Source organism: Nycticebus coucang, chromosome 24 (genome assembly GCF_027406575.1).
Source record: "Nycticebus coucang isolate mNycCou1 chromosome 24, mNycCou1.pri, whole genome shotgun sequence".
Classification (NCBI taxonomy): Eukaryota; Metazoa; Chordata; class Mammalia; order Primates; family Lorisidae; genus Nycticebus; species Nycticebus coucang.
In genome coordinates, this window is record NC_069803.1 from 15,605,768 (window position 1) to 15,620,848 (window position 15,081).

Sequence of the window (15,081 nt, forward strand, 5' to 3'; positions counted from 1 at the left end):
ACATGTTGGAAAGGTAAATATTTTTACCCTACAAAGACTGGTGAAGTTAAGAAATGTAGTAGAATTTTGATACCCTAGCCTGACCAAATTATCTTTCTGGATACTGATTCGAAGGTCTGGGGCCATCTTTAAAAATGGTCAGCCTTCACATTTTCTGTGTTGCCATTCATTTCTCACTCAAAAGAAAATGTTAAGTCTCTGAATTCCATGCATAAGTCATTATAGTGTGGGAGGCTATGGAAAGTGGAAAAAACACACAGATGCAGGCCAGGAAATTTCTGCTTTCATGGGCAAATTTGGGTTGTAATAGGGCAGTTCTGTTTTAGATTTTTTTTTTTTCTTTATTTTTATCTAGTGTGGAAGAAGCAGGATAGCTTAAGAAATGCCAACTGGTATTCCGGTGTCATACCTCCCCAGCATTTACATTGAAGTTGAGCCTGAATTCTGGCTTCATTTCATTTACCAAAGAAAATATAGTTATATTAACTTCTCCGGAAAAATGAAGATTCCATGAAGATCTTGCCCTCAGACCTTATAGTGCTACTCATTAACTTATTTCACTCAAACTGGACAAATAGGTAAGTATTTCTATTATGTCAAGGAAGATAGTTCAAAAACTTCTGAGACAATGGCTGGGCGCCCATAGCACAGTGGTTATGGTGCCAACCACCTACACCAGGAGGTGGCAGGTTTGAGCCCAGCCCTGGCCTGCTAAACAACAATGACAACCGCAACAAAAAAAATAGCCAGGTGTTGTGGCGGGTGCCTGTAGTCCCAGCTACTTGAGAGTCTGAGGCAAGAGTTGGAGATTGCTCTGAGCTGTGATGCTATGGCACTCTACCAAGGGTGGCATAGTGAGACTCTGTCTCAACAACAACAATAAAAAAGTTCTGAGACAATCTAACCTCAAAGAGAGATTGCAAATTAGATGCAGATTAGCATTAACTCTTTCTGTCCTTATTTCTTATCTAGGTTTGCTGAACATTTTTTCCAAATCAAGCCCTGTAAATATACACTATCTTTATTTTTCAGACATAAAATTTCCCAGTTATCTTTATGACCACCATCACTAAATTTTGAGTGTCCAGCTCATTCTGTATCATGTGGTCTGCTAGATTTGAAAAAAAAAGAAAAGCACAAAATCTCTGCAAGCGCTCCTGCCCAGAGTTCCAATATCGATTCTGATTTGTAAGGTTTATAGGTAACTCTACCTCCATAGTTAAAAGCTGAGCAGAATGGTATCAAAACGAGAGCATTAGATTATTGTCAATGGCATCTGAGCGTACTGGCCTCCATTTCTATATCATATGAATGGACTATACGAAGTCCTGTAAAATAGAAAAGTCTTTGTAAAAGACCCGACATTCCCTCTGAGCCGCTTCCCTGGGCTGCCTTATTTAAAATCATATTCCAGACTACTTATTTTTGCAAATTTCTGTTAACATTTCTTTTGTGAGCTTTTTCATTCAATTTCATTGAGCATGAGCTGAGCTGCTGAGGATTTGGATAGAAGATCTGGAAAAGTGTAGGTCATTTCAGGGTGTTGATTTTATGAAGTGAATTTCCATGGGGATTCTTCACTTCTTAAATGCATGCTTTCAAACACCACTGAATTCGTATTATAAGAGACCGTATAAAGCTCTAATGATGCAATGATTCTGGAAAATACTTGTGAGAGGTACAAATTGACTTTTTGTAATATTAAAGCATGGAATGTTTAGACACAAAGTGATTTAGAATTTGTTGTTTGGGTTAATATTGTAACACGTAGCCCTCCTTAACATAAAGGAATTTGTGGCATGCGTTATATATTTTAAAAATTGAGTAAAACTTAGATATTATAGTTTAAAATAATAATTGTAGACATTCCAGTTGGAGAACCACTGACCTATATTTGATATCCAACAAACATGTTTACTCTGCACTTGCTTCTGAAATAAACACATACCTTATAATCTGGCCTGCCAATTGTCCTTAGAAAAGAAGAGACTAATGGTCATCACCATTGCTGATCCCACAGTCCGAGAGAGACCAGGGTTCCCGCAGTTCCCGCAGAACTGATAGTAGTTTGATCAAAATCATCACTTGGGTGGGCGTCGCTGCTCACGCCTGTAATCCTAGCACTCTGGGAAGGCGTGGCTGGTGGATTGCTTGAGCTCAGGAGTTCAAGACCATCCTGAACAAGAGCAAGACCCTGTCATTACCTGAAATAGAAAAACTAGCCTTATGTTGTGGCGGGTGCCTGTAGTCCTAGCTACTTGGGAGGTTAAGGCAAGAGGATCTCTTGAGCCCAAGAGTTTGAGGTTGCTGTGAGCTGTGATGATGCCATGATACTTTACCCAGGGTGAGGCAACAGAGTAAGAACCTGTCTCATACACAAAAAAACAAAAACCCAAATCATTATTCAACCAGCATTTACTTGGTACCCAATGAGGGACATAAACTTCGCCAATCACTGGGAGTATATTAATAAATCTGATTAATATATTCTACTGAAGCTTACTGTTCTGGGGGAGAAACTCAAGTAAACAAGGATAGTAAGTCCTGTCATAGTAAAGATACCATGACAAGTGTGACACTGTGTAGAGGCTCATGAGGTCTTCCTCTCCTTTCTTCCTTCCGTCCCTTGTCCCCTGATGCCTTTCTCTCTGGTGAGTGGTGCTGGGCATGGTGGGTGTGTTAGGTAGGACTCCATAGAGGAGGAAATGTCTCTGGAGTGAATTTTCTGCCTCCACAACATTCAAGTCAAATGGGAATTGAGGTAGAGTTTCCTTTCAGACGGAAGAAGTCTTATTTTCTGGCTTCAGATTTTTACTATTAAAGAATCATCCTTTTAGAAAGGATAGCAGAGGGTAACCACTGGTTACCTTGGAGGGGAGCCACAACATAGGAGCATTTCAGAGAACATTGAAAGGAGAAATTTTTCAATGAAAAGAATTTCAGATTATGTCCTAGAATGAATGACTGAAGTATTCGGGTGGGAAGGAACTCATGGAGTATGTAGTAGGGTGGGGAAGAAAAATGGGCCATTGTCAAGAAATATCACTGTGAAATTTCAGACTTAGGAGGTGAGCAAATGATCTTAAACGCTATCAGAGAGAGAGAGAGAGAGAAACAGAGAGAGAGATTGGTTTTATATCAGGAATTAGGAGTAAAAATGGTATTAGATTTCTCAAAAGTAACAATGGAAATAAGATGATAGGAAAATTATGTTTTTAAAATTCTGATGGGAAATTATGTCTACCTTAAAATGACAGGAGGAAGCTTTTGTTTTAAAAGCTCTTCTCAAAAGCTATTGGACAGATAGTTCCAACTAAATAACAAATAAACAAAGCCAGATAGACAAAGCAAGAAAGAATCCAGGAATTCAACACAAATGATCAGGGGCCAGAATTTCCAGAATAAAATTTGTGTAGCAGGTCTAGTGGGCAAAGTAATTTCATATAAATTCAATTTTCTCTGTGAGGGACGTCTCTTTGGAAAATAAAAGGAAATAATAGATTATATATGACTACTTTGAGAGAAATTTTGTAGTAAAGTCAAGGCAATTTGGATGGGAAAATTGGTAATAGTTACACAGAAAACTGGGGGAATCAGTTATTAACTCTAGGAAAAACAGTTTTATAAGGAGGAAAGTATAATCATACTACAATACCTGGCTAAGATATGGCTTATTTGTTTTTTATATAGTCAAAATAATGCAAAGAGTAAATACAAACTTAACCAATATTTATGAAATAAAACTATTTTCAGAGCATATGATTTGGTGAGGGATGGGGAGAATAGTTTGAGAGAGCTGAGGCTTCATTTTTTTTATAGTAGGAAGTTAGCAGATATTGCTTGATGGGAAAAAATAATAGCATAATCACATTGTTTAGAAACATGGTGGTAAATAGAAGAAATAGCTAAAAATAATTTAAAGTGTTATGATTTTGTATGTAATTTGTGCTGACATGGAAAAAATATGATTGTTAGGTCATAATCTAAATTTTAATATGTTCCTGGGTAATAACTTTTGGATTGAGTTGATGCATAGTTATGATTTCAGATCCCCTATATTTTTGCCCTTCTGAACTAACAATCACAAAAACACGAGCCTTACGTCTTTAGCAAAGTAAAGGTGTCAGTTGGGATATTCACCCTGGGTCACCAGCGTCAGTGCAGATTTCCGTGAAATTTCCTTTGGATTTTGTTTTTTTTCCCCAGCCTTCCTGAGATTACCCAGGTATTGATGTTAATACTTTTAGCCATAGCTTTTCCAAAATGTCATCTGAATAGATGTTTAAAATACATAAAATGACACTTAAATAGCATTAAATCAATAAATGCATATGAAAAGAGGAATTCTCCATTGTAAATTTCCTACTTTTTCTAGATACTTCACTCACCTTGAAACAGAACCAACTTTTTGATTCAACCTTTTGTATTTTGTTTTATCCTTTGAGAACACACACCCACCCCCACACATACATGTGGTGTCTGTAAAATTCATATGTAATCAAACTTTGTGGACACCCTGTAAATATATCTCACACACACATACAGATATAAAAAGTATGGTTGAATTGACTTCTTAGTTGAACATAGGTGTATTTACACTAATACATGATGTATGTAAGTAAATGAGTGCCTAATTTGCTCCTAATGTGTTCGTAAAAACCTTCACACAAATCCTGAATATTTACTAGAAGTTAAAGACACAGCAGGAATTTCCACTTCCCCTTTCTTTTCCTACTTTTTCTTTAGAAGACCAGAGTTACCTCTGGTTTCCTTAGGATTTTCCTTCCAAATAAGCCATCCCATGTTAAATTTCTAGGTTATTTCTACTAGTGCTTTAAGGCACATGTGTTATAGCGACCATGTAGCACATACGTAGTCCCTGTGACAAAGAAGAGAAGAAAGATATAAGGGAAATAATCTTTTCATTAAAGTAGCTTATACTTTCTAAAATACACTCTTGGAAGAGTAGAGAAGGCATCAGAACTGATGTCCACCTTGGCACATTTGGTTGCTACATGGTAAGCAGTGGGGTAAGATGGTGACATTGGCAATCTGAGCATTCTTCATTGATGTGAAATCTGAATACATCTCAGCTCTCCCAAAGTTACGTTTTCACAGAATATGTGTCCCCCCAAAGAGTAAATTGAATTCAATAATTAGAACACACAAAACAACCTCAAAACACGTATCATCTACAGTTCAACAATTTTTCCAGTGTGTGCTCAACTGTTGTCCAAGCAAGTCATTACAATGTGCACTTAAGGAGGCCAAAACGAATTTCATTTTTTAAACTGTCAAATGAGCTCACAAACTAAATTGTGCCTATTTGAGCCTCTTTCCATTGCCACTCAGCTCTCTGATGAATGAAGTGAATGCTTTTCATTCCCAAGTTGAGCTCACATATGCAAGACGTTTCAGAGCCCAAAGAAAGCTTAGCACAGGTATTTTTCTTCAATGCACAAATAGTCCAAAAGATAATAGCCCATATTAATAAAAGCATTTTTATGCATCTCATCAAGGCGCCAACTTTTAGTAAGTGACAATTAGTGCTTTTTCCTTAAAATAGTCACACTATCTAATCCAAATTAGACAAGGTTAGAATTAGCATGTGGTAGAGAAAAACCTTTAATAACACGATGCAAGAATGTATCTCCTTAGGATTTCATGCAGATTTCCTTTCTTTAGTAGAAATCTGTGTCCTAATCCCTCACAAAAACATTATTCATTGACTTTTAAGTATCTTGTCTAATGTTAGAATTCACTCATCAGGCTTCATTAGCTGTTAATGGAAAACAACAGCTTTAGCAATAAAGAACAAAATTGTTTATTAGTAAATTGCTTAATGGAGATTAAGATATGTACAAAATAGTTTCCACGTCTTCAGGCTGTCTGGAAAGCATCAAAAACTTTACTAAACTACAGAATAAACTGACTGTAACGAGCCAAGTCAGGGGACTAAGTAGTACATCACTTTTTCCGAGAGATACATCCAAGCTGCCAGCATTTTGGATCCTTAGGAAAAAAAAAATGAAGAAGCAGATACTCAGCTTAAAAAATCCTTTTAATGTTAACCTATTTTTATGCATATTTGAGAGTTTTTTAACTGAGTTTGAACAAATTTTTTTCTGATTCTCAGCTCACAGAGGAGAGTTATTCCAGGAATCAGGCAGCTTTAAAAATTAACTCTTTTGATTTGCTGAAAGTCAGCTCATCAGAAAAGCGCAGGGTATTGCGAAATTGCAAGCTATTATTTCAGTGGTGCCTATTTTTACTTCCAGGTTGCTGCTGTTTAATGTGCCTTCCAGTAGTATCTAATTTTCCTGCAGGGAGGATCCCAGAGGCTGGCGGCGTTTGACTTACCACCCACACTATGGCTCAAGTCAGCCAGAATTACAGATTCTCTTAAATGTTTTCTTAAGCAAACCACATGTCATTTGAGAAAAGCTTGGAACATTTCATATTTTCCTGATATCACTAAGATCTTCCTGGGGATATTTTGTTTCTAGGAGATCCCAAAATTAATGCAGTCATGAGGGACAGTGTTGCCTCGTGGTTCTAAATTCTAAATATCTGCATTGTCTTTGGGTTTCCTCATTTCATTTCTTAAAAAGGATGCGGTCTTCTCAAATGTAGTGTTTCAGAGCACTTTGGGCCTTTACAGCTACATTTGTACCCTGGGTGAGTTCTGCAGATAAATTCCTTAATGGATAATTAATTTTTTTTCCCATCATGGTATCTCTTGAAATCAAAGAGATTGAATGAATCCCTTGCAATCAAAGAAACATATTGCTTGTTTCAGTTGAAATTTTTCATGCAACAGGAAATAGCTTAGGGTTAAATTTGCTATTCAAAGTTTGGCTGCCCCCTCCCTTTTTTGGATGACAAAACAGTATGATCGAAATGCAGTTTTTGCCTTGGTATGAAAAGATATTTCCCTTTAACAAGGGATGTGGATTATAATGCTTTATCATCGTCACAGTGAGATGTGACTCTGCTTTAAGTGGTCTCTTTATTTTTAGCTCTGTTATCATTTCTAAGAACACTCAACAGTAGACCCAGTAAACACTAAGTATAAATAAAAGATATGCCTACATCAGCACAGGTGCTCCGATAGCAAGGTGACAGTACAGTTAGTCCTTCTACAAGCACAACTTTCCCTGAAATCAGACTCAATAAATCACTGAGGACTTAGTCTCTTCCATTAGCTTGGTATCCTATCAGGAGTTGCTGTCTCTGATATTAACTTTGGTCTTCTCTGTGTAATAACCTCATCTTACACTGTCATCTACCTACAGGCCAATACAGTTGAGCTTGTTTTTATCACGAAGGGCTTTGCTTTATACTTAAGTAGTATTAAGGGTGTTAGAAACTTTGATGACAATGATAATAGTCATCGTAGTATTAAAAAATAGCTTCCATTTTTATTAAGCATTTATTACAGACCAGGTGCTGTGTTTGGTGTATTACTTACAGTATCTCCTCTGGCATAAAAATAATACTAACGAATACTCTATAAGATAGATACTGTCATTGTCCTAATTTTATCTGATATAACCTTGGCAGGACCAACTAGCTCAATGTTAGACACATATTGATGGGCAAAGAGTATCTCCTTTTTTGGTGAAGACATCTGTTAAAGAACCATTTTTTCTTGTTTGGTGATTTGGGTTAGTTACCTAATTCTATGTGCCTCAGTATTCTAAATTTTGTAATGGCAATAATGAAGGAAAATAATAATGAGTTAAGATACAGATAATGCGCTAACAGAATATGGAGAGTCCTTGGTCCACGGCACCTTGCAAGCCCTTGCTAGATTTTAAGTGACATGGTGATGATGATCATAATAATAACTCTTCTGCTCTCTGGCTGATCTTAGCTGCAGACCTGGCGGCTGAGTATGAGCTGCAACTATCCCTTGTATGTCCATAGATGAGTGATTAGACCAAAATGCGAAACACAACAATTCTTTATTCTTTCTTGATTAATGAACTTATGCTTGTAAACAAAGATTTGTTTGTTATGCTGTACGCAAAGCAATTTGTACAGATAAAACCTGACGTGACGCTCAAAATGACCTGGTGATCCCACACTTTATAATAAAAAGCAGAAACTTGGAATAGCTAAAGAGCCAGCTTCAAATCAGAGAGCATCAAGTGGGTAAAGATGAAACTGGAGCCAGTTTCCTGGCCCGGCCCATACTTGTCTATACACCACCCACTAAAACTGTGGAAAATTCACCAGTGCTCTGTTCTCATTGGCCAGGTGTAACTTTTAATTTCAAACTATCTCTGGATGCTGATGCTTCCTTGTGGTTATAATGAACTTGAAATGTCATCTAATGAAAGTGTTGTTAACCTCTGGCCTCAGGTTCTGAGGACTGTTGCCAACATTTCGTTTTCCTTTCCCTTAAAAAATTATTATTCTATTATTCCAGGTTGTCTGGAAAACAGAAAAACAGAGTCTAACTCCCGCATATTACCACTCTTCAACCCTGATTTTCTTTCTCTTCCCCTGCCTTCCTCCCATTCATTCCACAAGCATTTAGTGTCAAACAAGCACTGACCATCTCTGACACATTAGGTATTCTACTAATTGCTGGGGATAAAAAGAAACACCAAACCGAATTTCTAAACTTGCTCTTTGATCATTCTACTTCCTTCCTCTCTCATTTCCATTCATAGGATGGATTTCACTCAGAATTCATTGCATTGCTAAAAACACATTGTTCCATCAAATGCAAAAAACAACCTTTTTATACATAAGAATTAGCTACAGCTGTCTTCCCATCCATCTATCTCAATTAAGGAGCAAGCTCTTGTGTGTATAGTTAACATTATCATTTAGTTTTTTTTGCACCTGAGCCCCTGGCGATCTTTTCAAATGCATTTATGAATCCACTATAGTTTATGGAATCAATTAGCAGAGTTTTTTAAAGCTAAGTCTTAAGATCTATATTTCATTTTCATTTTGTTTCATGTCTACAAATTAAGCCCATTTATTTTTCAAAACTTCATGAACTGGCTAGCAGTTTAAGGCTGAAAGAGAACCATAGAGGTAAACATTGTATTTCCATATCAGACCAAAGTCTGTTAAGAGTTGCGCTTCTTGAGTAGGTTTGTTTGGTCTATCTTGTTTACGTAAAGGGGGATGTAACTCATGCTGGGAAACAGCCTGTTATTCAGGCCACTTCCCTCCAATCTGGAGGTTTTCACTGCTCCCTCATTCTCTTCCAGTTCTCCTGGACCATTCTTGACATTTCTCTATTTCGATGATAAAATCTCTGGTTCAGATCTAGGTCCTATCTCACTTGGAACTTTGCTTTACTATAATGAATCTTAGAGAGTGATTCTCATTTATGATAAAAGTGACCCCTATTTCTTCATTTTCTAGGAAAAGAAAAATCAAACAAAAAATGCTTCAATGACCCATGTTAGACTTATTTTAATCTTATAAATCTTACTTGTCTATAAATCAGATTATATCGTCCGTAAGTATTTGTAGTGAAGTATAGAGTATGGGTATTGGTTGTGATAGGGTCGGCACAATTGCTCCTTTTTAATTATAATTTCCTTAAGAAAACAATGAAATACTGTGCTCTCTTTTCCGGTGCCATCGAGTCATCATGAGGGCAGCCATATAGGCCGTCACTTTGCTGCATTTGTTCCTTATTTCAGTAATGTGGCGTGTGGTGACATCGGAAGGAAAGAGGTATGGTGTAGCTGTTACTTAGTACCAATATCAGGAAATTCAATTTATCTTATGAAATGGAAAAAAAAAAAGGCTCATGACATATTCTAAGAAATGGCATCTGTTAGAAATGGAATGTATTAGTCTCATGAGCTAAGCTCTTGCTTTGGAAACCACAGCAGCGTATATTGTCACATATGATGTACGATACAGATGGAACAGTCAGCTCTCCCTTTAAACTGCACTGATCAGACATTTATTTATATACTGTAAAACATTCTGCGTTCTACAACTAAGGGACTTTGTAGAAGGCTCAGGGTAGATATTTAAATCAATTAAGGGATTAAATATAAGCAGTGGAAGGGAAGATAAAATGAACTGGGCTTATTTGTTCTGGAAATGTAGACTTTAGTTTTCATATGTCCATTTAGTCTTTATGTATTTACACTGGGGAAAAAAAACAAAACAACATAGAACTAGAAACAGGCTGCAGCAGTAGAGATTTAGATAGCACAGAAGAATAGTGCCTAAATACCTAAGACTCTTCAACTGATCCCAGTGGAGGAGGTGTGTGAGATAGCCTCTAAAGGTCATTGGTTGGGATAGTTTTATTATGATACCATTTGAGTACAAGGATATGAGTTAGACAAGCTCTTTGCTAGCCTTATATTTTAGGAAACAATTTTAAAATCAATATAATTATTACCATATGGATTGGTTTTCTTGGTATAAACAAGCCACGTAACAAAACAATTGCAAAAACGTTGCTCTTGTCATGCGTTTGTTCAAGGCATATTAAACATTTTTAAGATAACTTTTGCATTTGAGAAAACTGCCTTATTTACTAAATTTTATTTTTAAAAATCTTTTTTTCCCCACATACATAACAGCAATGGAAGGGTTAAGCCTTTCTTTTTTTTTTTTAAAGAGGTCCCAATTCTCTGTCTGCAAAGTATGCTTCCACTAGACAAGTTCATACTTCATTATGCATAATTATTGTTTGAGAGAAAGATGATGTGGTATAAAGATATCTGAATTACCAAGCAGGGCACTGTGGTTCTGCTGTCACCTCTGCTAGTAGCTAGCAGTGTGACCTTGGATAGGTCACCTTGGAAGGCCATTCCTCAGCTTCCTTGTTCAAAACCTCAAGACAGAGTCAGGAAAGATAATTTCTTAGGTTCTTTCCTTCCCTGACAGCCTGTGCAGGATTTGATTTAATCATAATTTAGATTAAGTCAATTCTTTTATTTTTTTCATATTTGAAATTAAGTAGATTCTTTTCCTCCTATTTTAAAAGTCAACACAACTTTAATAGTTGGTAAGTAGTTAAAATTTGCCAATATATATTATTCTAGCATGGAATTTAAAAATAAATTACCTAATGAACATTCTGTACTATATAAAAGCTTGTAATGAAAATACTTACTTAAATTTCTTATTATCTAACTGTCAATATAGCACTTTATCTGTCATTTAGGTTCTTTTTTGTTCATCTAGTTACTTGGAAATACACATGAATATTTGTTTCCTTTATATAACATTCCATATTATTTCTCTAAAATGATGATTTCATTCTAAAAGTGCAGAAATATAACAGCCTGTCATGCAGAAGTCCATACTATTTCATTCATTACCAACTTTCTTTCCTAATATAGTGTACATTTAAATATTTAAGATTACCTAAAAGAAGCTATAGTCCAGTAGAAATGTAAATTTATGATTATATGAAGTAAAGGCATACATATATAATCAGTTTCTATATAATTGCATTGATTTCTGGCTACTTCAAAATAGTAATAATGAATACCAGCGTCATTGCAATTTACTTCAATTATTCAAAATATTCACACAAAATATGATCTGAACAGTGACTCCTGGAATATTAAACATTAAATTCCATTTTGATATTTAATTTTCTGAAGCTCAAATTCACTGTTAGGATAGAAATAATTTCTGAAATTTCATGTATTTACTTTTTTTTTTTTTAAACAACCTTTTAAGCTGTACAGAAGCAGCTTGACATGTGGTTGAAACTGGGGGGAAATGATGAGGAATTTAATCTTCACGGTTTTAAATGAGACACAAAATGCTCTTTGGAAGCTGATTAAGAAAAAGTCACTTCAATGCTTTCTGCTCTCCCTGTTAGCAGCAGAGGTGGAGCAAGGATTCATTTACACCTCACACACTTACGTGTAAGAAAATCTATTTGTTTCCTCTGATGCCATGCAACAGGAAAACTTGTCTTACACATCAATTAATAAATAAGTCAAAAATGGAAATGGACCAAAATAAAATCTTTATGGAGGAAAAGCAGAAAATCCATAAGAGCCTATTTTAGAAATGACAGTTTGCTAAAATGATTTGACTCACAGTTCTCTACTTACTAAACATTTTCCACTTCTCATTTTAGGGCTGGAAAACCTAGGAAGTCTCCAACGTGGTACCAGATGCTAACATTTATCTCAATCCTCCTGCCTGTTCAAAGAGCACGTCAAAGGATAAAGATAGTCCACAGCGTCTTACCTAGACAAGGAGAAGCTGAAACGCCAAGGCATGACAACTGTTCGACACTCAGGCTAGGAAAGACGTCCGTCCCGGTTAGCTTTTCCAAAATCTAAGTTCACATTTCGTGGTTGAGATCATGGCTCTACACTGAGCAGTTTTACGCAGTGTGTGATTCTAACAAAAACACCCTCTGCAGCTGGAAGGAACCTCAGGGAAAGCAGGATTGTGTCAAGGCGTTCCTGGTGACTTCTGTCTACTAAATTCAGACTGATGTTTTGCGAAAGGGGGCCTCCACCACCAGGCCCAGATTGCCTGGAAAGTATTTCCTGCCTCTGAGGAGTGTGCATGTGAGCAAGCCTGACCGAGCAGAAGGGAGGGGGAGACAGGCCCGTGCCTGGGCGTTTTAGGAGCTCTGATTTTATGCAGAACTCAAGTGAGTTTTGTCAAAGCTCTTGAGGTGATTAGCTGGAGAGTCATAAAGTCCTAGAACTTTTTCTATCCCACACTGCTTGTGGAAAAAAAGAAAGAGAAAGAAAGAATACTTCTTTCCCCGTGCACCCACAACCTTTCCACTGTATCAGATGTATATATACAGCTTAAGCAGAACACCGCTGCTGGCTTTCATCTCAAAAGATCTTTCAAAAGAGCAAGATGAATTTAGATTTTCACACCATCATTCTTCTGAATTTTCCAATTTTTTTTAACATCACTTAACATTTAAAGCGGTGCAGTCTTCTATTCTGTACCTGAGAAAAGAAGTAAGTAAATCCTTAAGAATCCAGGCAACAGATGGTTGCCTCTAGCACATCTCTGCCATCGCGAGCACCCTTCCCAGAGTTAAAGGAGTCTGTGTTATGGCACAGGCAGTGTTACCTCCAGTCAGAATCCTCCACAGTTACACAGACCCAGGGCTGGAAACGCAGGAGACAGACTCCATCTTGATCCTATTAGGGTCTTGCTGACATGAAACACTCACAGCTACTTCCATCGAGCATGACAGAGTCCCTGAATCACAGCTTTAAAGCTGCTCACAGGATCTGCATCCTTCGTCCGAAGCAAATTTTGTGAACTATCATCTGTTTATCTTTGCTGCTTTCTTGTGCCTCCACTGGGTGACTTCCTTTTAGCTGCTCCAGGCTGGGAACTTGGCCTCCCATTTGGTTTTGATTAAAACCAGACAGCCAACTCTGGAGAATTTAGGGAATAAACTAATGGAAACTGCAAGTATGGCTTTAATTAGTACATCAATTAATAATAGATGGGAGCTCATCGTATAAGAAGATGTCCTGCATACAAATGGTGAGGAAGTCCAAGGCATTTCAGGGAAGAAGTCACACCAATTCTCAGTCCTTTATGGCCAAGAATTCTCTTTAGGGACTGTGGAAGGGAAGAAGGACGCAGCCTTGGGACATCCAGATTGTGAAGAGGCCAGTGGAGTGGTTTCCTTGTTTATAACCGAGAAGCAGGAAACAGCATCTCTGACTTTAATTATCTTGCGTGGTGGAAATTGCTCAGTCAGGTCTCTCTTCAGCTTTATTTACAATTAACAGACTCTACTGCTATTTATGACATAAGCATTTTTTTCTCAATGATTGGTTGTCAGATTCATCTAATTATTAGGTCTATGTGTGGCATGCAAATTTCTAGAAGTTTTCAATAGTGAGAGTTGCAAGAATAGTTACAATTCTGATATGATTTATCAGAAAATGTGGGAAGAGGTACAAGAAATATTAAACCTGTTTGCTCTATAATCTATTCTGTTCTTTTCCAAAATTACAAGTCGTTTCCATTGTTCGCTTTTATTTTCAGTCCCCAAATATCACAATGGCTGTCCTTTAGTGTTCCCACTCTCTGAGAATACTGGGCAGATGCTAACTTGAAGCATGATGTTATAGGAACTACTTTCTTATTGGGTAACTAAAATCTCTAAAAATTAATGCAAAGCTAGCTGGGCATTGTGGCAGGTGCCTGTAGTCTCAGCTACTTGGGAAGCTGTGGCAAGAGAATTGCTTAAGCCCAAGAGTTTGAGGCTGCTGTGAGCTGCGATGCCACAGCACTCTACCGAAGGTGACATAGTGAGACTTTTGTCTCAAAAAAAAAAAAAAAATTTAATGCAAAGCATGAACAATTTTAGGCACATGTTATGGGGCAAGAATAACTTTTACTGTGCATGAGTTTGAACATAAGAGTATTCAAATAACATGTGGACAGAAGCAGTTTTTAAAAGTTTAATTCAAAGCCTTACTGATTAAAAAAAGTGAGCATTTAGATTTCTTTGCTTTAACCTTCAACCATAGGCCAAGAAGGAAGACCATTCTTTCATAGAGTCTTTAAAGCGTATTTATATTCCCAAAGTATTTCCAGTAATACTGTGTACATTTAATCTTCCCAACGATTTTTGTGTATTCTTATTTTTATTTTACAATAAAGCAGTAGGAAATAGTTTTCTCACTGTCAAATGGTAGAAAATGCCAAGTCCACATTAAAATTCAGATCTTCTAAATTTTAGGTTTTATTTTTTCCCTCTATAAACTGTGTCCCTTGACTTCCCCTTAATTACTGTGTGAAATTGGGAAGACTTCTGAAACTCTTTGAGTTTCAGATTCCTCTCTAAAAATAGAGATAATTCCACATATCTGACAGATTGGGAAGCAGGATTAAATTTATATACATAAATATTTATATATTTATTTCCCCAAGGAAAACACTGAAGCAGAATGGAATGAGAATAGATATAACTTCTTTCCTAAAATAACCCGTATATCTCTATTGCTATCTCTGCCTGTAATCCAGATATGTAGTGGTTGGTTACTATTATATTAGCACCCCAATAACTCTTGTTAGCTAGATTCTCTTCATGAATACTATACCCCTTTATGTAATTTAACT

At 36.7% G+C, this 15,081-nt stretch overlaps 1 protein-coding gene across 2 annotated transcripts in view; it reads right to left on the reverse strand.

Annotated features, from left to right (window-relative positions):
* The window catches only part of DLC1 (DLC1 Rho GTPase activating protein), a 418,657-nt gene extending 406,126 nt beyond the window's left edge, over positions 1 to 12,531 (reverse strand). Inside the window, exon 1 of one of the 2 annotated variants that reach the window (XM_053578336.1) lies at positions 12,211 to 12,531. The gene's annotated coding sequence lies outside the window, so the exon portion shown is untranslated. The remainder of the gene's footprint in view (positions 1 to 12,210) is intronic. The other variant, XM_053578337.1, reaches the window with a different exon arrangement.
* Positions 12,532 to 15,081: the final 2,550 nt, after the last annotated feature.